The sequence below is a fragment of the Mauremys mutica genome, chromosome 1 (genome assembly GCF_020497125.1).
Source record: "Mauremys mutica isolate MM-2020 ecotype Southern chromosome 1, ASM2049712v1, whole genome shotgun sequence".
NCBI lineage: Eukaryota > Metazoa > Chordata > Testudines > Geoemydidae > Mauremys > Mauremys mutica.
Window position 1 is genome coordinate 251417379 of NC_059072.1, and position 25540 is coordinate 251442918.

Consider the following 25540-nt stretch of genomic DNA (forward strand, 5'->3'; position numbering starts at 1 on the left):
CAAACAAGTCTGAATTTGAGGTTCCAATATTGGGCCCTCCTCCCCACCTACTTTAAAGTGGTTTTCCCCCCACTTCATCATAAATGGTGATTTTCCTGATTTTAAAATAACCATTTGAATAATCCTTTTATTTTTAAAATAAGGCCGTTTCCTATTTAGAATCTTATGTTCTAAGTTGTTCTCAGTCAGGATATTTCAAGAAAGCAGCACCATACAATAACTTTCCATTCTGCAATATTGGGTTCTTCAAGATTATTAATACTAATGTTGTAGAGTTCTGTCCCCGCCTCCCACACATCCTGAATCAGTGGCGGCTCCAGGCACCAGTGCTCCAAGCGCTTGCCTGGGGCAGCAAGCTGCAGGGGGCGCCCTAACAGTCCCTGCGAGGGCAGCAGTCAGGCAGCCTTCGGCGGCTTGCCTATGGGAGGTCCGCTGGTCCCACGGATTCGGCAGCAATTCAGTGGTGGGTACACCGAAGCCGCGGGACCGGTGGACCCCCCCCCACAGGCAAGCTGCCGAATCCACGGGACGCGACCAGGCACCTCCCGCAGGCAAGCCGCCAAAAGCAGCCTGCCTGCCATGTTGGGGCAGCAAAAAAGCTAGAGCCGCCTCTGCCCTGAATGTACTACGTTGTTCAGACATCAAAACTTTAGAAGTACTATAACTGTTTCAAACCTTTGGAAAGACATATTGGAGTGTGCAACTTTGCATTCCAGACTGTAAAACCTACACAAATAATTTAGTTCAGACTGGTAAAATTGTAACTTGCTGTTCACCAGAGGGGCCTACTGCTGATCCATATTTTATGGAACTTACATTTTTAATGAAATAAGGAACAGCATTCCATTTCAGAATGGAATGAAATCCTGGCTGTTCTGTAATTTAAAAGAAAGAAAGAAAAACCCAACTCTACCGCAGCTCTCAATTGCAATGACACACTTGGTTGCCTCTTTCCCTTTTACACGTCAGTTCCCCTTCCCTTTCTCCCCACATCTCTCCCTCTCTCTCACCACACATGTAGACGCCTACCCCTACCTACCTTTTCTTCCAAATGTTTATTAATGGACCAGGCACAGTATCCCTTTTGGCACAGTTCTGCAACTGTTGCTTCCTCTGCTTTATCTGCCTGTAGGTGTTTAAAGTGTTTCTTGGCTGGGTGGCTGCCCTCATGCCCAGGTATGGTGGAGTAGGCTTTGTGTATCAGTACTCATCTTGGCAGTAAGTGATAGACACCATTCCTCTTTCCCTCATAGAACAGACATCTTATGCAGAAAGGGGGAACCCTCCCCACTGGGGAGGGGAAGTGTTGGGTTTTTTAACTCTAAAAAGATTATTGTTGATCTCAGGACTGGAACAAATAGGGTTTGTGTTGCAAGTTAAATCCAGCATTGTTTATTTTTTTTAATTGTATTTATTTATTTATTTAAATAGCTACCCACTGTTCTCAAATTGCCCTTTACTTTTTAAAAAGAGCAGTGTAGATTGATTGCATTGGCAGGGCAACACAAGAATACTTGAACTGCAGATGCCAGCACCATGCCTGACCTGAAGAGAAAACTTTCTCCTTTCACAAGTGCTGTACAAATGCTCCGTTATCCATTCCCTAGAAGGAATAAGGGGGAAATTATCCCAGAAGCTGGCATGCTGCCATATTCTGAAAAGGATTAATATAATCTATGTAGTGATGCTGTATTTATATTTGATTCCCAGCTATTTTTATAAAAGCCAACTTCAGGTCTCTTTAAAGGGCAATACACACTGTTCAAAAAAAGAAAGAATTTAGAATGTGTCAGCTAATGAGAGGGCTTCTATGAGAAGAAAATTGTGCACACTTTTTAATTGTCTAAAACTACTTATGGCATCTGAGCTCATCTAATGTGCTTCCCCCTACTGAGTGAGACAACTGCAATAAACTTATTGTCAGGATGGGGATTGGAAAAGAAGTGTCTAATTTGCTTTGCCAGTTGATTTGACATTTTTGCTCTGACAATTGTCTTCCAAAACACACAAAGCAGCAGCTTAAATAGATATCTAATTTTCAATTCTGTTTCTGCTTTGGCTTCTCTGAATTCTTTTCCTATACCTCCCTCTAGTGAACTGGAAGCTATGTAACAGGACAAGGAATGCTCTATAGTCCGCTCTGAATTAAGAAAAAATATTTAGGAATACATTTCTTCCTTTTTAAACAGAGCCATTATCTGAATTTAGGGAAATTATACCTTCCTTTTGATATAAAATGCCTTTATTTGGAAAACTATCCCCATATACCTGATAGAGGCAATGTTGACATTTGCAATCTGTGATAAGCTTGAAACACCCCTAGACTGGCCTTTTTATTATAGTTTGTCATGACTGTATGGATGAGCATCGAGGTAGTTTTCAGGCTCGTAGTAAATTGGAATTGACTTGCAAATGGTGTGAGGCTATTCAGTTTTAAAGAGTACATTGGGGTATCTCTTGTTTCAGGCTTCAATGTAATTTGTGTCTCAATTAATTTGTCTTATAGAAGGTAACTATACAAGCCAGAAATCAATGCAATTATTTACATCCTAGTGACAAGCTCTTCTGGTGCAACAGCATGTAGCGAGAAGAGTAATTGACAGTATGAGAGTCATATGTCTTTCACCTAAAATGCAGAAGGTATACTGTGCAGGGCCAGGCAGGTGCCGTAAAACAAACTGCTATAGTCTGCTGATCTGAAGCCAAGGATACATATTGTGACTTAACTTAAAACTGAATAGCTGACCAGCAGCTGCTATATGTAAGATTTCCCATACCAGCCAACAAAATACACACATTCATTAATAACACTTGAGAAGAATGTGGGAAATGTCAGTATTTTTATGAAAATTATGTGACTCGGTTTACCCATTCACTATTATTGCTACCTTCCTGGTGTCATAGCTGACTTATTTCCAGAGACCCTCCTTGTGTGAAGGAGACAAGGAGGGGCACCTGAATGTCTGCCTTTGAATGAAAGACAAAGTGAGTGAAGTAATACCTTTTTATTGAACCAACTTCTGTTGGTGAGAGAGACAAGCTATTGAGCTACACACATCTCTTCTTCAGGCCTGGGGGCAAGTCCACACTACAGAATTAAGTTGACTTAAGTAAGGTTGACATATACCCACTGCAGTAATTACATTGGTTTTGCATGTCCGCACTAGCTCCTTCTGTCAGCAGTGCACAGCCTCATCACCAGGAGCACTTCCACTGATTTAACTGTCAGGGTGGGGCATTGTGGGAAACTAACAGCTGGAGCCCCACTGCACCAGGCTGACAGACTGAGGTCTTTATTTACATCTGCCTTTTGTCAACTTAACTCTGTAGCATAGACCAGACCTGGGAAACTTACTCAGAGTCTTACAGCTAAATACAAAGTGGAAGAGATTTTTTTTAGCATAAGTAGTTAACGCACATTTCAAGGGACCACTAAGATGAAGTGGTCTGTTAGAACTCCTCCAGTTACAGGGAGGAAAGGAAAGGAGGGAGAGGAAGCAGCAGGGGGAGTTGTTTGTTGTAATAAGTCATAAATCTAGTATCTGTATTCAGTCCATGATTTTTAGTGTCTAGCAAAATTATGAATTTAAGCTCTCAGGCTTATCTTTTGAAAGTGCTGTGCAGGTTTCCTTTGAGCATGAGGACTGATTGATACAGAGTGATTACTTTGTGAAAAATGTAGGTGTTGGGTGTTTTTGTCTTTTATCTGTTTTCAGTGTGAATTCATTTGAGAGCATAGTGATTGTCTGGTTTCACTCACATAGTTCCTATTGGGGCATGTAGTGCACTGGAGGAGTACACCACAAGTTGTGATAGGCATGTGTAGGGCCCATAGAGTTCCTGAAATATTACTACCACCAGATAAGGATCAGACCAGCAGACAGATGACTGTTAACGAGGCCAACCAGCAACTCTCCTGCACCAACACTATAAAGAACTCAAAGAAGACTCCACACCCCAATTTACCCAAGAACTTAATGGATATAATCAAGTCCTTCTCCAAACTACTCCAAGAGAAACTCTACAAACTCATCCCCCATGAACCAACCCCAGAGACCTTCTGCATGCTTCCTGACATACACAAACAAGGGAACCCAGGCAGAACCATCATATCCAGCCATGGCACTGTTACTGAAAGAATATAGGGAGTCATAGAAACCATCCTCAAACCATTCACCACACAAAGGGCCAGCTTCCTCCAGGACACACCAACTCAAAGCAGCACCAGATCTTGCCAGAACCAATGTAAAACCTACACACATCTCCACTGATACAATGATTGATACCTCCTACAACACATCTTTCAAGATCCATTGGTCCTACACATGCCTATCAGAACACTCAGTGTGCCTCATGTCCCAACAACAATTATGTGGGTGAAGCCAGACAATCACTATGCTCTCAAATGAACTCACACAGGAAAATAATAAAAGACAAAAACACCATATCACCAATGGGTGACACTTTTCACAAATCTGTCTCTTTATAGCTGACCTCTCAGTCCTCATCCTCAAAGGAAACCTGCACAACACTTTCTAAAGACAAGCCCAGGAATTTAAATTCATAACTTTGCTAAACACTAAAATTCATGGACTGAACAGAGGCACTGGCTTTATGGCTTATTACAATAATCTAACCCACGAACAAACCCCCCTCGGCTGCTTCCCCTCTCCTCCTTTCCTTTCCTCCCTATGACTGGATTGGTGTTAACAGACCACTTCACCCTGAATGATCGCTTGAAATGTGTCAACTACTTAGGGTATGTCTACACTACCCGTGGGATGGGCAAGCAGCAATCAATCCAGCGGGGATCGATTTATCGTGTCTAGTCTAGACGTGATAAATCGACCCCCGAGCCCTCTCCCATTGACTCCTGTACTCCAGCGCCGTGAGAGGCGCAGGCAGAGTCGACGGAAGAGCGACAGCAGTCGACTTACCACAGTGAAGACACCTCGGTAAGTCGATCTAAGTACGTTGACTTCAGTGACATTATTCACATAGCTGAAGTTGCGTAACTTAGATCAATCCCCCTCCCCCCACCCCAGTGTAGATCAGGGCTTAGCTAAATACAAGATAGAACAGATTGTTTAGCATGTGGCACTCTGAGTAAGGCTATGTTTACACTAGAGAGGTTACAGCAGCATAGCTGTAAGATCTTTCCTGTAGCTGCTCTATGCCATAGCTGTTCATCAACATAATTAAACCACCATCAACAAGCAGCATTAACTATGTCAGCTGTGCACACTACTACTTACGCCAGCGTAACTTATGTCACTCAGGGAGGTTGTTTTTTTCACACTCCTGAGTGACATAAGCTTTGCCAACGTATGTGGTAGTGTAGACATGGCCTAAGTTTCCCAGACCTGAAGAAGAGCTCTTTGTAAGCTCAAAAGCTTGTCTCTCTCAACAACGGAAGTTGGTCCAATAAAAGATATTATTCACCCACCTTCTCTCTCTAAGGCTTGGTCTATGCTACCAGCTTATGTTTGTATAACTACATTGCTCAGGGGTGTGGGTTTTAGTGAACATGCTACCTATGCCAACAGGAGACCCTCCCATCAACATAGTGCTGTTAGATCAGTATATGTACATCACTCAGCCCCTGAGGGCTTTCACGTTGACATAGCTACCACCTCTCGGGGAAGTGGAATATCTATGCCAACAGGAGAAGCTCTCCCATTGGCATAGATAGTGTCTACACTGAGTGCTACAGTGGCACAGCTGCCCCTCCACCACTACAGCACTGTAAGTGTAGACAAGCCCTAATATCCTAGTACTGACACAGCTGCAACAACACTGCCTTTGAATGAGACAGTTGTTAAGGACTATCAACAAGGGAATAGGCCAAGCTATGGCAGAACAGTAGGGGACCTGCAACCAGCTCTCTCCAGATCTCTAGGAAGGAGTGAACATAGGGGAGAATGAAGAGACTGAGGTGTTGGCATAGCCCTTTGACACCACAGAGGCTGAGAAGATTTGGGGGGAGGAACAAAGGGACAAGTTTCCTAGGGAGAAGGAAACATTTTTTGACTAGCAGATTGGTTGAGCTGAAGGACACTGATTGCAGAGGTCAGAAAAGAAGATTCCATGTTACAAAGGAGAAGTCATATAAAAGAAGAAAAAGGGAGAGGAAGGACCCCCACTCGAGTGGTAAGGAAACTGAGGCAGGGAATAGTATGTAGGTATTTTGCCTAGATATGTATTTTCTTGTGCTGACTAAAGTAGTCATTGTCTTTAGAAATCCTTCTGCAAAGTCTGTCTATTTGCTTTGACTACCACCTGTCCTTCAAGGGGTAAACTGTAAACCAGAGTGCTCACAAGAGTAGAGCTCTAGGAAAGGGTATGCTTAAACTCCTGGAATTCTTGAGGAGTCAACACTGATCTTGGGTCCTAGACCAGCTGGGCTGTGAAGTTTTACTTCTCAAAAGGGATATCAGGGTCTGTGCCTAGGAAGTGTGCCAGAGAGGCTAGAGCCAGATATGGTGGCTGGAGCCTGCAGTGACACAAGGAAGCTTAAAAGCACATGGGGCCAGCATGTGGGTTCAAACAGAGCATTCTGATGAGAGTCCAGTAGGAGAAGCTCGATAAAGGCTGTAATAATACATTGCACTTCTCAGTATACTAAAGACACTGTGAAATCTCTAGAGGCCATATTCTATTTTTGGATATACCTGTGCAGCTCCTGGTGACTGCCACGGGAGCTGCATGCCCAAATCTGAAGGCAGAATTTGTGTCCAGGTATTTAATGAAGATTCTCACTAGAATAGGAAAATACATATTCATCACTGAAATTCTCCAAAATCCAGAGAGGCTCAGTTCTGGTATTACCATGTGGGTCCATCTCTACTTCTTACCTAGTGGCTTACAACTTGTTTGCTTTAATGAGCATGAGTGAGAGCTAAATCCTTCCTCCTGGTGGTTGTGCCCATTTGCTCAGCAATACAATCAATCTCCATTGAGAAGGTCTATATTCACTTCTACTGCTACATACTTCAAGGTACAGTAAACCTGAAATCAATAGAGAGAACTTAACTAGCTCTGGAAGCCAATGCCTCCTATTTCCTAATGTCTGACCTGCACTAGGTCACAATGTGGGTCCAAAGAGGGCAGTGAGGGAAGACTAACACTATTTCTACACCCTGGTTATGCTGTGGGTAGAATCCATTAAAGTGTATAGACTTAAGGAGTCTTTTAAAAATCAATTTCTGGGTAAATAGGGTATTTTTTTGAAAAGATGCTAGCTGGCCAGTTTAAGGACAAGTGGTGCTTCAAATCAGTTGCACCACAAACCACACACTGTTTACAAACTGTAGTTGCAACCACCCACAAGCTCTACAGGTTGATACTGAATATCTTGACTGCATTTTATCAAAATACTACAGTAGACCCTCAGAGTTACAAATACCAGAGTTACAAACTGACCGGTTAACCACACACCTCGTTTGGAACTGGACGTACACAATCAGGCGGCAAAAGAGACCCCAAAAAAAGCAAATACAGTACAGTACTGTGCTAAACGTAAACTACTAAAAAAATAAAGGGAAAGCAGCATTTTTCTTCCACATAGCAAAGTTTCAAAGCTGTATTAAGTCAATGTTCAGTTGTAAACTTTTGAAAGGACCATAACATTTTGTTCAGAGTTACGAACATTTCAGGGTTATGACCAACCTCCATTGCCAAGGTGTTCATAACTTTGAGGTTCTACTGTGTTCACAGGTCATACAGCAGAAGGAACTTGTCATGTCACAATACATGATGCTCATCAGGTGGTATTACTGTGATCTTATTTTGAACTGTTGTTACCAGAAAGACAAGGTGGTGAGGTAATATCTTGTATTGGGCCAACTTCTGTTGGCGAGAGAGCTTTTGAGCTTACACAGAGCTCTTCTTCAGCTCGACAGTGGGGGTAGTAGGAAAACTATAGAGAAGAAGAATTTCTTCTCTGTGTTCCAAGTTTTAATGACCACAAATGGTAGTGCCCTATTTTCTCTCATCTGAATAATCACAATACCTACTGCGGTGTACCCTAACATCATGCTGGGGCATTGTATCAGTTCTGGCTCAGAATGAAGAATACCTGTTGCTCAATTGCCTAATGCAATTCTCAGCACCATTAACACAGGGGATAAGAAGGAATCCTCCACAAGGCTATATTACTTACTAGAGTAACCAGGTGTAGAGTAGAAAGAATATTGTGGTTCCTAGAAGTAGATAATCTGAGCTGAGTGGTTGTAGGTTCAGAGCTTGTTATCAAATATGGAAACCTACAGCATTGGCTTACAAATAGTATAAGGAAAAATAATTACAAAAGTGAATTTAAAAAAAATCCTCCAAAACCCTTTTAGTAACATGCAACAACCACTATTGGGTGGATATTGAGAAGATGGATGTTGGGATTTTGCTTTCTGACACACATCTATACACCTTCAAAGAATCCTGTGGCACCTTATAGACTAACAGACGTTTTGCAGCATGAGCTTTCGTGGGTGAATACCCACTTCGTCGGATGCATCCGACGAAGTGGGTATTCACCCACGAAAGCTCATGCTGCAAAACGTCTGTTAGTCTATAAGGTGCCACAGGATTCTTTGCTGCTTTTACAGATCCAGACTAACACGGCTACCCCTCTGATACTATACACCTTCAGTTGTCACTTGTTCAAAAGCAGCTGGCTCAGTTTGTCCAGCAGGGGGCATCCTGCTGCTACTTTTCCTACCACTCACTTTCATTTTATCCTATAAAATAAAGGAAAATAAGAATGTCAACTTTTACCTTTGGGATAAGCAGTATTAGTGCGGGTTCCCTTATTTTCATCACTGTTCCCACTATATATAAACCCAGCTTTTCAGCTATGTATACCTTTTATAAAGTGACAGACAATTTTCTCAAGTGTCACACTTGCTCTAAGCTAACAAAACGTATTTCTGAAATTTCATAAATCTAATGAGCCATTCAGCCCTCTTGACAAACCTGTAGCTTGGTGTGTTTGTTTTTTGCTTATGTCTACTGGAGAACCAGGTCATTTTAAGAACTCATAACTTAGCAGATGGGTAGGATATAAATTAAGCACAGTGGATTAAAGTCTGCTCTTATTTATGCTGCTTGCATAGTGAGTGAGTCCACTGAAGTTAGTGGTGGCTCTCCAGATTTACACCAGTATAAAAGAAAGCAGGATCTGATCCAATGAAGTATTGGCTTTGGTGAGACAAGGTGGGTGAGGTAATATCTTTGTATTGGACCAAATTCTTTTGGTGAAAGGGACAAGCTTTCAAACTATACAGTTCTGGGAAACATGCTCAGAGTGTCACAGCTAAATACAAAGGGGAACAGATTGTTTAGCATAAGTAGTTTACATATATTCTAAGGGACCATTCAAAGTGAAGTGGCCCGTTAACATCCCTGCAGTCATCAGACAAAAAAATGGTGTTAGTAGTTGGTTACTGATTGTTGTAATAAGCCATAAATCCAGTATCTTTATTAAGCCCATGATTTTTAGTGTCTAGCAAAGTTATGAATTTAAGCTCCCAGGCTCATCTTTTGAAGACCTCATGCAGGCTTCCTTTGAGGATAAGGACGGATATATCAGGTATAGAATGATCGCGTTGTGAAAAGTGTTCATCCAAGGGTGACATGGTATTTTTGTCTTTTATCGTTTTCTGTGTGAGTTCATTCAAAAGCACAGTGATTGTCTGGTTTCACCCACATAATTGTTCTTGTGGTACACATTATGTTGTGATAGGCACGTGGAGGATCCATGGCTTTTGTGGGGGGTGTTTGATCATCATAGCAGTGGATTTATGTCAGTACATTTTCCATCTATTCTGGCAGAGTCTGGTGCTGCTTTTAGTTGGTGGGCCCTGTTCTCAGGAAAGCATGCTTCTAATTATGAGCTTGGAAAGGTTAGGGAGGTGTCTGAAGGCCAGAAGAGGAGGTTAGGAAAGATTTATTTCAGGATGTGGTGCCCATCAAGTATGGGTTGTAATTGTTTAATGAGACCTTGTAGGGGTTCTAGTGTGGCATAGATGCCGAGTCCTAGGGCTGGAGCACCCATGGAAAAAAATTAGTGGCTGCTTACTCCCCTCCCCACCCCCATGGCCTCCTATCTGCTGGCAGCTCCACCACGTAACTCCTTCCCCTCCCATCCAGTGCCTCCCACCCACCATTAGTTGTTGTGCAGCATGCAGGAGGCACTTGGGGGGATGGGGAGGAGTCTGGTGCGAGCTCGGGGGAGGGGTGGAATTGGGTGGGAAGAGGCAGGGTGGTGTGGGGTCTGGGGCAGAGCAGGGGGTTGAGCACCTCTGGGGCCCGGAGGAAGCCGGCGCCTATGCAGTTTGAGGTGGCAGGTAACAACCAGGTGTGCAGTTAGAGGGTAGCGAGGTTTTGTGGGGGTGTTTGGTTTTTGGTTTTTTTTCCTGTATTGAAGCAGGTTCTCTCGGGGTATTTGGATGGCCCATTCCATGACACAATCTACTTCTCTATGGAGTGTCCTTGTTTGAAGGCGGTTTTGAGTTTAAGATATATATCCCAGATTTTCTCCTCAGAGCATATCCTGTGGTATATGAAGGCCTGGCTGTAGATAGCAGATGTCTTGGTGTGTTTGAGGTGGTTACTGGATATGTGAAAGTAAGTGTGGGGATCCGTGGGTTTCTTGTATATTGCTGTCTGCAGGGTTCCATAGTTGAAGCTGATTGCGGTGTTCAGGAAGTTGATGCTAGTGTGGGAGCATTATGACGGCAGATTTCTTGCACAAAAGCCAAGAAATGCCAGAGTTAAGGTTATGCACAGTAGCTCTATTCCCCCTTGTGTGTATGTTTTTGATTTAGAGGGAAATTTTGTGGAGGTTAGGCCATCACCTCTCATTAATTTAGAATGGCAGTTGGGTACTCAACTGCCCTTTGTGCTTTTGAAAATTTCCCCCCTAGTCTTTCATCTGTATTAACATACAACTTTTTCTACAACCTTGTTAAGTGTCCACAGATTCTTTATGGTTCTCACTGCTTACCTCATTCAAGACCTGATCCCAAACCCACTGAAGACAACAGGAGCTGTTCTGGTGCCAAAAGCTAAGCTCGTAGATCCATTTTTATGCACCTCAATAAGAAGCCTCATTTTTTTCAAAATCCTGAGCACCTAGCACTTCCCAGCAGCTCTCTTGCCTGCTCGGCACCTTTGAAAATCAGGATTCTTATATAGGTGCCCAAATATGGATTAGGAAGCTTAAATTTAGGTGCCCATTTTTGAAAATCTTAGCCCTGTTATGTAAGCACCTTTCTTGGTCTTTGTCTGGCATTCACAGATTCACCACTTCTCCCTGCATGTCTTTTGATTATCCAACAGTCTAATTCATCATGTTGTCAGGAAGTTTGTTCTAATATTGATTTTAAAATTTCCCTTCTTTAAATTTAATCCCATTCCTCCTAGCTAAAACCTCTATACTTTCTCTCCTTGGTATTTACACCCTTAAAAAAATTGCAGGGTCCAGCACATCAAAGCAGACATCAAAGGACAAGTACTTTACTGCAAGGGACTGAGTTCTAATAACATCTAACACCAAGATTATATGTTGGAGCACACCATAATACTCTACTTGGGAGAAAAAAAAGTATGAGTTCTCTGTTGGGAAGAGAAAAAAAGGTAGACTGGATAATCAGGCATTTGTTCAGAATTTGATGTATGTAAGAAGCATCATCGCTGGAACGTTTTGCAAGGTGAAATGCCACTGAATGACCAAGATGTTTTATAACTGCAAAGAGAAAGCAGATTCTAAAATAGGTATGCTTCTCTTAGGCCAGGTCTACACTACCTGCCGGATCGGCGGGTAGTAATCGATCTATCGGGGATCGATTTATCATGTCTCATCTAGACGCAATAAATCGATCCCTGAATCGACGCCCGTACTCCACCTCGGCAGGAGGAGTAAGTGGAGTCAACGGGAGAGCTGCAGCAGTTGACTTGCCACCATGAGGATGGCCAGGTAAGTCGAACTAAGATACTTTGACTTTGGCTACGCAAATAGCATAGCTGAAGTTGTGTATCTTAGATCGATTCCATCCCCCCTCCCCAGTGTAGACCAGCCCTTAGCCAAAATAAAGCAGATACACCAGTTGGATACTGAGAAATGTAACTCACTAGATATTATGACAGAAGACAGGCTCAAATGGGCTACATAATTGAATTATTCCTACTAAGCTTAGGAGAGCATCTGCATTTGCATTGCTGTCAGCCTAATCACAATGTTCTTAACAGCTACACATCTCCATTAACATAAAGCAGATATGCAATCTTACCTCATTCACTATGCAAATCTGCACATTTTTGTTTTGTTACCACTGCCATGTCTGCACCTCAATTATGAAATAACTTTATAATTCTGGGTCCCAGTTCTGCAGCCACCTCATACCTTAAACCCCCCTGCACTGAAATGAATGTGAGTTTCAGGTGCAGTAGCAATGAAGATTATATCCATGATCATGAATGGAACTTTCTGACTGGGGGTCAGTAACATCCTATTTCTCCAGTCACAACACTAATGCAGAAATGTTACAGGAGCATTTGGTCCAGGCATTTCAGGAAAAATATTTTGTTTTTCAGATGGTTACAGTAAATCCATTTTAACATTGTATTATAATAACCCTGGCGAAAGTGTTAGCTAATACCCAAGAAATGAACTGCCTGCTTAAAGAGCATCTGAAATGATATTTTGGCTTAGGATGAGGCATAGAAAATAATAGGCCAATCTTACTGTACCTTAAAAGTGTTCCATATCAATTCAGCCTGTTTTGGGGCCCCTGACCCTTCCTCTTTCCTGCTGCTAGGAGCTGGCTTTGTAGCCCTTACTCACACTGAATAGTACTTGTGCAGGCAGTCCCATTGACTTTGAAGGGACTACTTGCCTTAATGTACTACTCATCAACCTGAGTGTAACCCTTCTGCCAGGTGAAGCCAGCAGCAGCAAGGGCCGGGTTCAATGTCTAATGGTTCCTTCGGACAATATAACACAGAACCGTCTCCAGCCCCCACCCAGTAACTTGGGACAATTACACATCACCTCTGGGTGCCTCTAAGAGGCAGTATTTCCCCTCTCGCAAACACCAAGTCTGTGTATGGAAAAGAAAACTTTTAATAAAAGGGGAAAGGAACCCAGCATACATTTGGGAAAACACCACAAGCATGATTTGAAAACATATGACCATGAGCAAAACACCCACCCCAGAGCACACAGGGTGGTGTCTGTTGTGTATTTGGTTGTCATGGTTTTTGTTGCTATGGCAACTGAGTTAGATTATTATGGGTTAGCTCAGCCAGCTTCAGCCGGCTGAGTGAGCTCTCTGTCTCTGTAAATAAAATGGTGGTTTTGTTAGCTGTCTGCTGTCTGGCCTCAACTGATTCTTCCTAAACCAGCTCCCCCCAAGGATATAACAAGTGGCGACGAGGGTGAGATTCCGGTGCTGCTCCAGTAACAGAAGGAAGTAGAAGTCAAGGTAAAGAACAAACAAACAAAAAAGCTGCTTGTTTGCACTGACTGTGAAAGTGAAACTAAAATCATGGCTACTCTGACCAGGCCACTGGAACCTTTTGATGAGAATATAGAGCAGTGGCATGTGTATACTGAGCGTTTTGAGCTTTTTTTTATTGCAAATGACATTACAGAAGCGAAGAAGGTGCCAATATTCTTAAGTGTTGTAGGGGCTAAAACCTACTCCCTGCTACGCAGCTTACTACACCCTGTTAAGCCAGCAACTAAATCTTACAGTGACATTGTGGAAATCCTGGGGTCCCATTTTTCCCCAAAACCACTGGTAATTGCTGAAAGATATAGGTTCCACAAAAGAGACCAAAAGGAAGATGAAACAGTTGTACAATTCATAGCCATTTTAAAAAAGCTAGCAGAACACTGTGAATTTAAAGAAATGTTAAATGATGCCCTGCGTGACAGGTTAGTGTGTGGCCTCTACAGTGAAGCTATACGGAAGCGCCTACTGATAGAGGCTCAGCTTACCTTACAGAAGGCTGTTGATATTGCTGTCTCCATGGAACTGGCTACAAGGGAGGCGCAATACATCGGTGCATCCCCTAGGGTGCAAAAAGTGTCACAAGAACCGACCCACAAAACGGTGCAGAGTCAAGAATGTTACCGCTGTGGTAAGCCGGGTCACCAGGCATCAGAATGCTGGAGTAAGGACCTGGTGTGTCAACACTGTGGCAAAAAGGGACACATTGAGTGTGCCTGTAAACAAAAGAAAAAGAGGCCTGTGGTCTGGCCGACAAAAAGAGGAACCCTGCATACCCTAGAGCAGACCCAGGATGATCAAGGTGACACCTCATCGCAAGAGGAAGTGCTACTGCATGTTTTGTCTTTGGCAATGGGCTCACATGAATACTGGGTAACCCCATTATTGGATGGCAAACCTATACGCATGGAACTGGACACCGGTGCAGCCGTCTCGCTGGTCTCAGAGACTGTGTATAAAGAAAAGCTACAGCATCTTCCGCTTAAGGCAACAAAAACTGTTCTGAAGACGTATACGGGAGAAGCTGTGCCCATGTTGGGCACTATTGATGTTAAGGTGGAGCTCAATGGACAGGCTGCTAAATTGCCACTGTTTGTGGTGAGAGGTAACTACCCAGCCCTAATGGGTAGGTCTTGGCTTGGGAAGATTCAACTGAACTGGGCAGAAGTGCACCGGATGACTAAAGAAGAAACCAGTCTAACCCCTATACTAAGGAAACATGCTGCTGTTTTTGGAGATGATTTGGGAAGTATGAAGGGAATCACTGTGACATTGAACATTAAACCTGACAGTCCACCAAAATATCTGAAAGCCCGAACTGTGCCATATGCCATCAGGCCAAAAGTTGAAGCAGACCTGGAGCGCCTGGTCACCAATGGAGTCCTAATACCAGTTACCCATACCTCATGGGCCACTCCTATCGTTCCAATCGTGAAGAAAGATGGCTCTCGCCGGATTTGCGGTGATTTTAAAGTCACTGTCAACCCAGTGTTGTGTGCAGAGCAATACCCGCTTCCCCGCATCGATGACCTCTTCGCGGGCCTGGCTGGGGGACAAAAGTTCAGTAAGATTGATCTGAGTCAAGCATATTTACAGATGCATGTCGATGAAAAGTCCCAAGAGCTGTTGACTATTGCGACTCATAAGGGGCTTTATCGATACTGTCGCCTACCCTTCAGAATAACATCTGCTCCCGCCCTGTTCCAGAGGGCTATGGACCAGATCTTGTGTGGCTTGTCAGGAGTTCAGTGCTATCTGGATGATATCCTGGTCACTGGAAGAAATGAAGAGGATCACTTAAAGAATTTAGAGGCTACCCTACAAAGACTGGAAGAGTATGGCCTACGAGTTCGCAAAGACAAGCGTGAATTCTTCAAGCCCTCTGTTGAATATTTGGGACACATCATTGATTCTGCAGGTCTTCATAAGGCCCCTGCAAAAGTTAAAGCTATTGTGGAGGCTCCCCCACCTCGAAATGTAAGCCAGCTGCGCTCGTTTCTAGGACTCCTGAACTATTATGGAAAGTTCATCTCACAGTTAGCCACACTGCTAAAATCACTTCATGAGCTCCTTGGGCAGAAAAAGGCCTGGAAGTGGACTGAAGCCTGTGATGTTGCATTTAACAAAGCTAAGGATGCATTGCTAAATTCTGAAGTTCTAACGCACTTTGATCCATCCTTACCACTGCAATTGGCCTGCGACGCCTCCCCTTATGGAGTGGGAGCAGTCGTGTCACATATTATGCCTTCAGGAGAAGAGAGACCTATTGCTTTTGCTTCACGCACTCTAAGCAAAGCAGAAACTAACTACGCCCAAATCGAACGTGAGGCATTAGGAATTGTTTTTGGAATTCGGAAGTTTCATCAGTACCTGTTTGGGCGAAAGTTTACTCTTCTCACAGACCATCGACCTCTGACATCAGTTTTTGGACCCTACACAGGCATTCCCCCATTAGCTGCTAGTCGTATGCAACGTTGGGCATTGTTACTTTCAGCACACACATATGAAATCAAATATCGGAAATCCACTCTGCACGGCAATGCAGATGGCCTCTCAAGGTTGCCTTTGCCGGTCAAACACCAAGATAGTGCCCAAAAGGAAATCTTCTACTTTGAACAGGTAGAGAATACACCCATCACTGCTACTCAGATAAAGAAGGCAACTCGCGTTGACCCAGTATTGTCCCAAGTTATGGACCTGGTGATGCATGGAAAATCTCGACAAACCTCTTCGGTCTCATCCGACCTTGTTTCCTACATGTCCAAGCGGACAGAGTTATCGGTCCAATCTGGTTGTTTGTTGTGGGGGAGACGTGTCATTATTCCACCACCACTGAGATCACAGATGTTAGAACAGCTACATTCCGGTCACTGTGGAATAGTGCGCATGAAGGAAATTGCACGAAGCTATTTTTGGTGGCCTGGATTGGACAGCGCTATTGAAGAGAAGGCAAAAGCTTGTATGTCATGTCAGGGTGTGAGGAATGCACCCCAATGGGCACCCCTACACCCATGGGACTGGCCTGAAAACCCGTGGCAACGTATTCACGTTGACTTTGCTGGCCCCCTTGAAGGAAGCATGTTCTTGGTGGCAATAGATGCCCATTCTAAATGGCCAGAAGTCTCTATAATGCAGTCCACTACTGCAGAGAGTACTATCCAAAAACTATGAGGACTCTTTAGTTGTTTTGGTCTGCCAGAACAACTTGTGAGCGACAACGGACCGCAGTTCATTTCTCAGGAGTTTCAAAATTTTATGAAGGCAAATGGGATACACCACATCACGTCAGCACCATATCATCCGTCCACCAACTGATTAGCTGAAAGATTTGTGCAGACAATGAAAAACACTTTGAAATCAGCAAGGGGACAACACTCCATTCAAAAGCGTCTGGATACCTTTTTACTTTCCTACAGAAACACACCTCATGCTACGACCCACGCATCTCCGGCCTTTCTAATGATGGGACGACAGCTGCGCACTTGCTTTGATCTGCTGAAACCTTCTGAACCCCGACAAATTGTGCAACATCAGCAGCAATATCAAGTCATCAGATGGGCACCCAGAGCAAAAGACCGAACCTTTAGCCCGGGACAGCCAGTTTTGGCTCGGAATTATACTTCCAGAGCTAAATGGGTCCCGGCCACAGTCATTACTCAAACAGGACCTGTTTCCTACACAGTCCGGACTGCAGAGAATCTTACCTGGCGGCGACATGTAGATCAGCTGTTGCCAGGTCATGCCAGTCCTCAGGACCCATCTGCAGTTGAGGGGTCTGACTTCACCTCTTCTGGTGAGGCACCGAATCACGAGTCACCTGTTCCTGACTGTTCTCCTCCATTACTGCCGGCGGCTGAGATACCCCTTTGCCCAGCACGAGCTGATACCACCTCCTCACCCGTTCGTGCTGCGGACCCTGAGCCCCTAGTGCTTTCAGGTGCAATAACACCAGAAGTTCGCCGTAATCCACCTAGAGACAGAAGGCCTCCTCATCGGCTGGATCTTTAGCTAGGGCGAACCCACGGTTATGGGGCAAAATAATCCCCAGGGGTTAGCCGGGAATGGAGGCAGTCTACCCTCCTTCTCTAGTTTAGTGTGTGTTTTATTTAGGGGATGTTCTTATTAGGGGGGGAGGAATATGTTGTGTATTTGGTTGTCATGGTTTTTGTTGCTATGGCAACTGAGTTAGATTATTATGGGTTAGCTCAGCCAGCTTCAGCCGGCTGAGTGAGCTCTCTGTCTCTGTAAATAAAATGGTGGTTTTGTTAGCTGTCTGGCCTCAACTGATTCTTCCTAAACCGGCTCCCCCCAAGGATATAACAGTGTCCTTTTTCCACAGCCTTTCATCTTGCAGTGTGAAAGTCCAACAAATGAATGTCCCATTAACATGCCGCTCCCCTCTCCCTCCACCGCATGCCACTCACAGTTGTTGTTCTTGGTCAGCAAAGACTAAGAATATCACAATAAGTCGACCTAAGTTACACAACTCCAGCTATGTGAATAATGTAGCTGGAGTCGACATAGCTTAGGTCAACACACTGCAGTGTCTACACCATGCTGGGTCAATGGGAGACCCTTATTCCTCTCATTCCCGGTGGAGTACCAGGGTTGACTGGAGAGCACTCTACCATCAATTTAGCGGGTCTTCACTAGACCCGCTAAATCGACCCCCGGTGCATCAATCGGTGGGGGGACATAGACATAGCCCCAGAGTTCACAGGTACATTCACACGAGTTCACATCCCATCCCAGGTGGATGGAAGAAAGGCACGTCAGCTGCTCCACCATCGCTTACTCCACCACTGTCTTCTCTACTGCAACCGCTGAAATGTCTTGAAGCCCCACCACTTAACACAGCTCTCAGTGATTTCAGCACTGAGTGATGGAGCCTCACTGTAATACAGGGGCTGGGTAAACTTTTTCACCAGAGACCCTGCCCCATAGCAGTTCTAATGCTTAGATCTGGCTAGCAATGATGTCAACTCTAGTGATCCACAAGAAAAGCCTCTCAATTGAGTCTTAATCAGATCTGTAATTAAACAGGTTAAATGCTGTCTGGACCCTTAGTCAGATGCCACACCACCAACTACAAACTCCTCTCCTTTCCTCTCCTCTCTTCTCTGATCTGGTCCCGTCCCGTCCCGTCCCGTCCCATCCCGTCCCTTGTCCTCCCATCCACATCTCTCCTCTCCATTGGGCTTTGGCATTTCTACCCCATGCTTAGTGAGCTCAGTTCAGCTGAGGGTGACTCCTTCAATCAGGGCATGCCAAGCACAGTTCTGCTGCCCTTGATTCACACAGCAAGGATAAAAAACCCTTTATCACCCCTCCACCCAATAACAAAGTGACCTGCAATCCAACACCTGCCAAAAAGTGATCATTTGGGCTCCATCATGCTGGCTCCATCAAGGGGCTCCATCACACTGCACATCTAGGCAGAGTGGGTGCGTCTATAGAAATACAGTCTGTTCCTGATGTCTTCTCCCCCAGTACATCACTAGATGTCCAGGGAGAGTTCTTTCCAACATGAGGAAAGGTTGCAGAATTTGTCCCTTCATCAGCAGCAAAGGGCCAAGTTAATACCAGCACCAGTTGCCTGTAAACAAAGACTTTGGCTGATTCAGTACCATAGTAAAGACACAGTTTGGGTGGAGAAGCACCTCACCTCTAGTCAAGGCAAAAGCACTACCATCCCCAAAATAGATGATGAGACAAAGAAAGCTCTGCTTGGGGGAACTGTAGTTAGAGACCTAGGGGAGCTGTAGTGACAAGGACATAGCCCTGTGCAGGGCAGGTAGAGGATGAGCTGTGTTGGCTGGCAGAAGAATCTCTGCAGGGGGTGGGGCAGGAAGCTTCTCTTGGCAGGCACAGCAGGGAAAGGGTACACAAGGAATGAAGATGCTAGGAGCACAGTCCAGGATAACAGTCAAGCAGTGAAGCCAGCCCTCCCACTGAGCTCTCTTCTGTTCCTCCAACCTCCTGCTGCAGAGTTGAGCTTGCCCAGACAATTCCAATTATCTCCTGGGGATTTACAGTCAAATATTTTCAAACTATCCAAAATGCATGCTATTCCTGAGAGACTATGCCCTGCAAAACATAAGGTTTTACAATTTAGCTGCTCTGTGTTATCCCATCACAAAGCAAATATGGGGGGGGGATTTTAAATGTGAAAAATGTATTGTCCTGACTCTCCTAATTAAAAAATTCTGGAGGGAATGTGCTCAGCTTTCCAGGAAAAATTTCCTTCAGACAAGAAGCCAGACATGGCAAAATTCAGAGCTAAAGGTAAATATTTTGAAAGCTTGAATGGCAGCAGTTTTGCAACCATTGCTGTAGTGCTTCCTACTGGCACCTGCTCTAATATCTGCATTAGAATGTTGCTCATTACCTCCTTCATATTCAGTGCTGAATATTACACATGCCACATTAGTTTGGACACTTGCAGAGCAGTCAGAGAAAGACAAACAGTGACCTTATGCGTATGAGTGTTAAACTCTAATGCGTGAATACAAACTCCATTCTAAATCAAGTCTAAAGTTGTCTGATGTTTTGATGTTATAATTCAGAAGCATTATAAGAAAGTTTCACTGTATTTTACTTTCAGTAAAGTTTATATAAGCACCTTCTTTAATTGCATGAAAGAAGGCCATTTCCATTTATATAGCATTACTCACTGAGAGGCATTAGCTGCAGCTGCCTGGAAGTCAGAACCACTTATCGTAAAATGCATCTCCCTTCATCTGGAATAAAACAGACCACTACAATCAATTATTGGGTGCATAACGTGATATATGTTCCTATTGATTCTCAATGCAACTAATTGAAACAAATAAGAGCAGAGGGATCCCAAAGACTTGGGGATTCATTAAGTGCATCTTAACTGGTTTACAGCAAAATACATTATTTTTAAAGGGTGCACCACCTTCTTAGTTATAAATTGCCTGCTTCCGTGTGATTGAGCAATTATTTGTTAATTTTTTGTTAAAAGAGAAAAAAATGGATCTGAACCCACAATCCTTATTTATTTGCAGATTCCCACTGTAATCTGCAGGACTAATTGCACGAGTGAGGTATATTCATAGGAAGAAGTGTTGAAGGGACAGGTACCACACTGTTTACAATATTAGGCTATTACATACCATTTGTACATCTTAACTGACAGCTTAGAATGATAACTTCTTCATGTTCCATCACGTCTGTTGTGATCACCTAGAGTGTTTCTCCTGGGCCACCTCAATTCCCCCCAAAACTGACCCAATTCTACATGTCCCTCAGCTACATCTTTGGGGGGAGGGATAGCTCAGTGGTTTAAGCATTGGCCTGCTCAACCCAGAGTTGTGAGTTTAATCCTTGAGAGGGCCATTTGGGGCAAACATTTGTCTGGGGATTGGTCCTGCTTTGAGCAGGGGGGTTGGACTAGATGACCTCCTGAGGTCCCTTCCAACTCTGATATTCTATATGGAATCTAGAAAAAGGCATACGCCTGCTTTCATCCAACCAACATTCCCCTTTAGGGAAATGGGCTACTGATCAGTAAGCACTTGTACTTACCCATCTTTGAGATATATAGCATTTTGAGAATTACATATAAACCAGTGCATTGAAAGTACAAGATGATATAGAAGGGTAACTCTCCTTTCAAAGACATATGTGGCCCATTAACAGCCTCATTCTACCACTGCTATTTTGTTTGTTTACCCACCTTGTCTGCAATGTCGTTGAGGTCAGGGTGTTCTTTTATTAACGAATGAGAATTTTTGTACGATTCTTCAGCACCCTAGGAACTTTTGTGGCATGGGGGTGCTTCATAAATGAAATTATTATTTGTTGTTTTTCTCAGAATTGCATATAAGGCTGTGTTGCTTCTGGTTCAAAAGAATGTATTTTTCATGGTTGCTAACAAAATTATTAAAATACATATCTTGGAGAAAAGAAACCTTGTCATCTATAGTGTCTAATGCAAACATTTTCAATACTTGCTTCTCGTTTGGGGGATCTTGGGTGAAATCTTGGCCCCAGGGCCAGATTAACTCTCCTGTGGGCCCGGTGCTATTAGATTTTGTGAGGGCCCTGGGGGTTTGGAGTGTGGGAGTGGGGTCAGGGTGGGGGCAGAAGATTGGGGTGTGGGAGCGGGTGCAGCTCCAGCTGGGGAGGGGGGCAGGGATGGGACAGGGGGTTGGGGTGTGGCAGGAGGTTTGGGTGTGGGCTCTGGGTCGGAGTTTGGGTGTGGGAGGGGGCTCAGGGCTGGGACAGGGTGTTGGCGTGCAGATGGGGGGTGGGGTCTAGGAGGGAGTTTGGGTGTAGGACGGGGCTCCGGGCTCGGGTAGGGGGTTGGAGTGCAGGGTGCAGGCTCCAGCTGGGAGGCGCTTACCTCGGGCAGCTCCTAGTTGGCAGCGCAGCAAGGCTAAGGCATTTCCAGCCCCCTATGCAGAGGGGCCAGGCCACTCTGCACAGACATGCTGCCCATGCCCCTGCAGCTCCCGTTGGCCGTGGTTCATGGCCAGCGGGAGCTGTGGAGCTGGTACTGGGGGCAGGGGCAGCATGCAGAGATTCCCTGACCCCCCCCCTCACCTCAGGGCTGCAGGGGCATGCTGGCGAGCTGGCGCTTGAGGCTCCAACCCCATGGGGGGGCGCCAAGGCTTGGAGACCGGTATCTGGCCTGTGGCGTGGAGACTTGCCATGGGCCGAATGAAAAGAAGCAGCAGGCCACTTCCAGCCTGCAGGGCCCACCTTAACACAAGGCCCTAAAGCCCCTGTGTTAATCTGGCCCTGCCTGGCCCCATCAAAGTTAATGGCCAAACTCCCATTGAATGGGGCCAGAATTTCACCCCTTTACTTGTTGCTTTCCAATTTGGGCATACAAAATGCAAATTAGGGGAGGAGGAGGTGGGGTGGGCAGGGGAAACAGATTCAAATTTTGATCCAAATCCCAGCACTTAAGAATTTTCTAAACTGTAAGCAAGTACTTAAGTCCCATTGGCTTCAGTGAGTTTTAAGCATTTGCTTAAATGCTTTCCTCAAAAGGGATGCTTTCCTGGAGTGTGCCATAGAAGGATGTATGAACCTGGGCATCCAAAAAAAAGTAAGGCACTCAAAATCAAAGGCCACTTTGGAAAACATTGGCCTAAATAAATGGGATTTTCTAACAGAATTAAATGTCCAGCACACATTGAATTTCAGTGATTCTGTAGTGAGGCGGGGTGACCTCCCAGGGACCCGGAGTGGGAGGGCCCCCACACTGAGCCCTGGTGTGCAGAACCAGGGCCTACTTGCCCCTCCCCCAGGAGGTGGGTTGGAGGGGCAGGACGTATAAAAGCTGACCCAGAAAGCTCAGTAGGGAGGCAACCAACAGAGACACCAGACATCTCCTGTGGCCTTCTGAGCTGGGAAGCGGCAGAGGGTGCCGAGGGAGCAGAGGACTGGCCTGGGCCACCGGGGCCGCTAGCTGATTCAGATCTGGAGGAAGCAGACAACTGGCCCGGACCGCCCAAACCGCTGTCAGACCTGACCCCAGAGGGAGAAGACGACTGGCCCAGACCACTGCTGGACCAGACCCCCAAAGATTTGCTTGTGGTCCCGGGAGTTGCCGTCAACTTCCACTCCTCCTCATGGCAACAGGTACACCAAGAAGTGGCCAAGGTAGCAGACCCCTGTCTGGTTGTAACAAGTGGCGTGGATTCCCACTGACCCAGTGACAAAACGCTTTGTCACTGTCAGGGCCCTGGGCCGAGACACAGTGGAGCAGGTGGGCCTGCACCCCCTCCCCCCCCGCCACCCCAAGCCGGGTATGGCAGTCTCCCCTTCCTCAGGCCAGACACCTGAGCCTCAGACTCTTTGTTGCCCTGCCTTGATCCAGGACTGGGGCCAACTGATTTTTTGTTTCCCACCCAGCCTGAGCACAGGCCTGGGCTTCAGCTGCAAGCAGAGACTGCTTCGTTCCCCACAGCGGCTGACAGATCAGTGATGTAGTGAGGCAGAGTGGCCTCCCAAGGACCCAGAGTGGGGGAGCCCCTCCACTGAGCCACTACAGATTCAATATAAAACAAAGGGGTGGGAGGAAATACTATTGCTATTAATGTGCTCGTCAGACTATAGACAAAATATGTATGAGATATCTATTTGATTTCTCGAACTATAAACTAACTACAGCACAAGATCAATAGATTTTTAAGGCCAGATGGGACCATTAATGTTTATCTAGTCTGACCTCCTCCATAACTCTGGGCATAACATTTCACCAAGCCATTCCTGCATCAAGCCCATAACTTCTGTTTGAGCTCAACTAGATCTTTTAGAAAAGCATCCAGTCTTGATGTAGCAAAGTAAAGTAATATAGAATCCATCACATCACTAAGTAGCTTGTTCCAATGGTTAATTACCCTCCCTGTTAAAAGAAAATTGCACCTTATTTCCAAAATTAAAATGAAAGACTGCATCATAACCCATTTGCACAAAGGTTGTGCATGACACTTTAACTTTCTATTCCTGACTTTTGAGTGACTTCTTGCACAACGTTGGCATTCAATTAATTCTTCATCTGATATTAAACAGAAGTTCATTTGTAGCTGTGTCTCAGATCAATTCCCAAAGCACAAGAGTGAACATCTTAAAAGCCACAATAACTGACAGTATTTGGCAAACTCAGAAGTCAAAACCTGAACGGAAATGAAGAAATATAGTTGTGTTTTATAAATCAAAAAGGATGATCCTCTGTATCTCTGGGTATCTACTTTTTCTGCTCACTGTTTGCTTTTGATTCTGAGGGGGTGCATTTTGGGAAAGTCTGAACTGCCCATGCTGTATACCTGTTCTGTGGGTAAATAGAGAACTTTAGCCTCCAGGGTTTTCAATATAACACCTTTCACCATGACTAAATACGTACATAAGGCCAGATCTTCAGTTAGTATAAACCATTGAAGTCATGGATCTATACTGACTTACACCCAGGGAAAATCAGGCCTAAAAATGTATTTAAAAGAGTGTGGGATGGCAAGAAAGAGAGATTTGGATTTGATCAAAATTTATATCAAAGGATAAACTTCCTTTCAAGGATAAAGAAACAATTTTTTATTGGTTAGTATTTCAGTGATTTACAGGCGTGGATAAAAATTTCACACCTTAAGTAAATGTTTGAAAAAATAATTATCTTGAGGAATATCTTCGATACAAATATTTCAAACTGGCCCCCTGATTTTTGGGCAGAGTTCTCTACCCTGGTTCATTTTTGTTTTGTTCCTGTCTCTGTTTGCTCAATTGATCTCCAGGTTATTGGTTTTTCTGTCTGCTCATCTTGTCCTTTCCTCTTCTGTCCCTGTTTTCTCAGGTCATTTAACACTGAACTACATTTTCCATGTACTCCTATCTATGAAGTTTGAAAGGGAGGGAGACAGAAAACAGAAAAGTCAATGCCACATTACTGTAAATTCTCTTTGGAACAAAAACTGATTTTGCTCAACCTTCCTGGAGACTTTTTGTGATCATGGCTAAATGTATTTAATTTTCACAATAAAATCTGATTCAGTCATTCGTGATTGAAACTGAGCTATAATTAAATATGGAAATGTTCAGATTATATTTCTGTTCCCACAAAAATAAAACCCATTAACCTTACATTAAGTGACTAGACTACATAGCCCATCAATGCAAAACATATTTCCTCTTTTTTATGGGGTTATGTCATTTAACACGCAATCTATAAGCTACTCATTAATTCCTCTTCTGCTTCTCGAATAGCCCACATAGCTCCACATTTAATCCTAAACAACAAATGGCTACCCTTAACTCTGACCATATTTATTAGTTCTGGAGGACAAGGCAGTGGTGCCTTCTAAGAACTATTAGTTCAGTGATTAAAACACTTGCCTGGGAAGTGAAAGACCCAGTTCTACATTGGATAACTAATGAAAGAGTGATGGGAGCAGAGAGGCTAGACCCTGGGGTCTCCTGCCTCCTAGATGGGTGCCTCAATCACCAGACTACAGAGTCATGCTCTCTGTATCCCAATGATTGTTCCACGGTGGATAAATAAT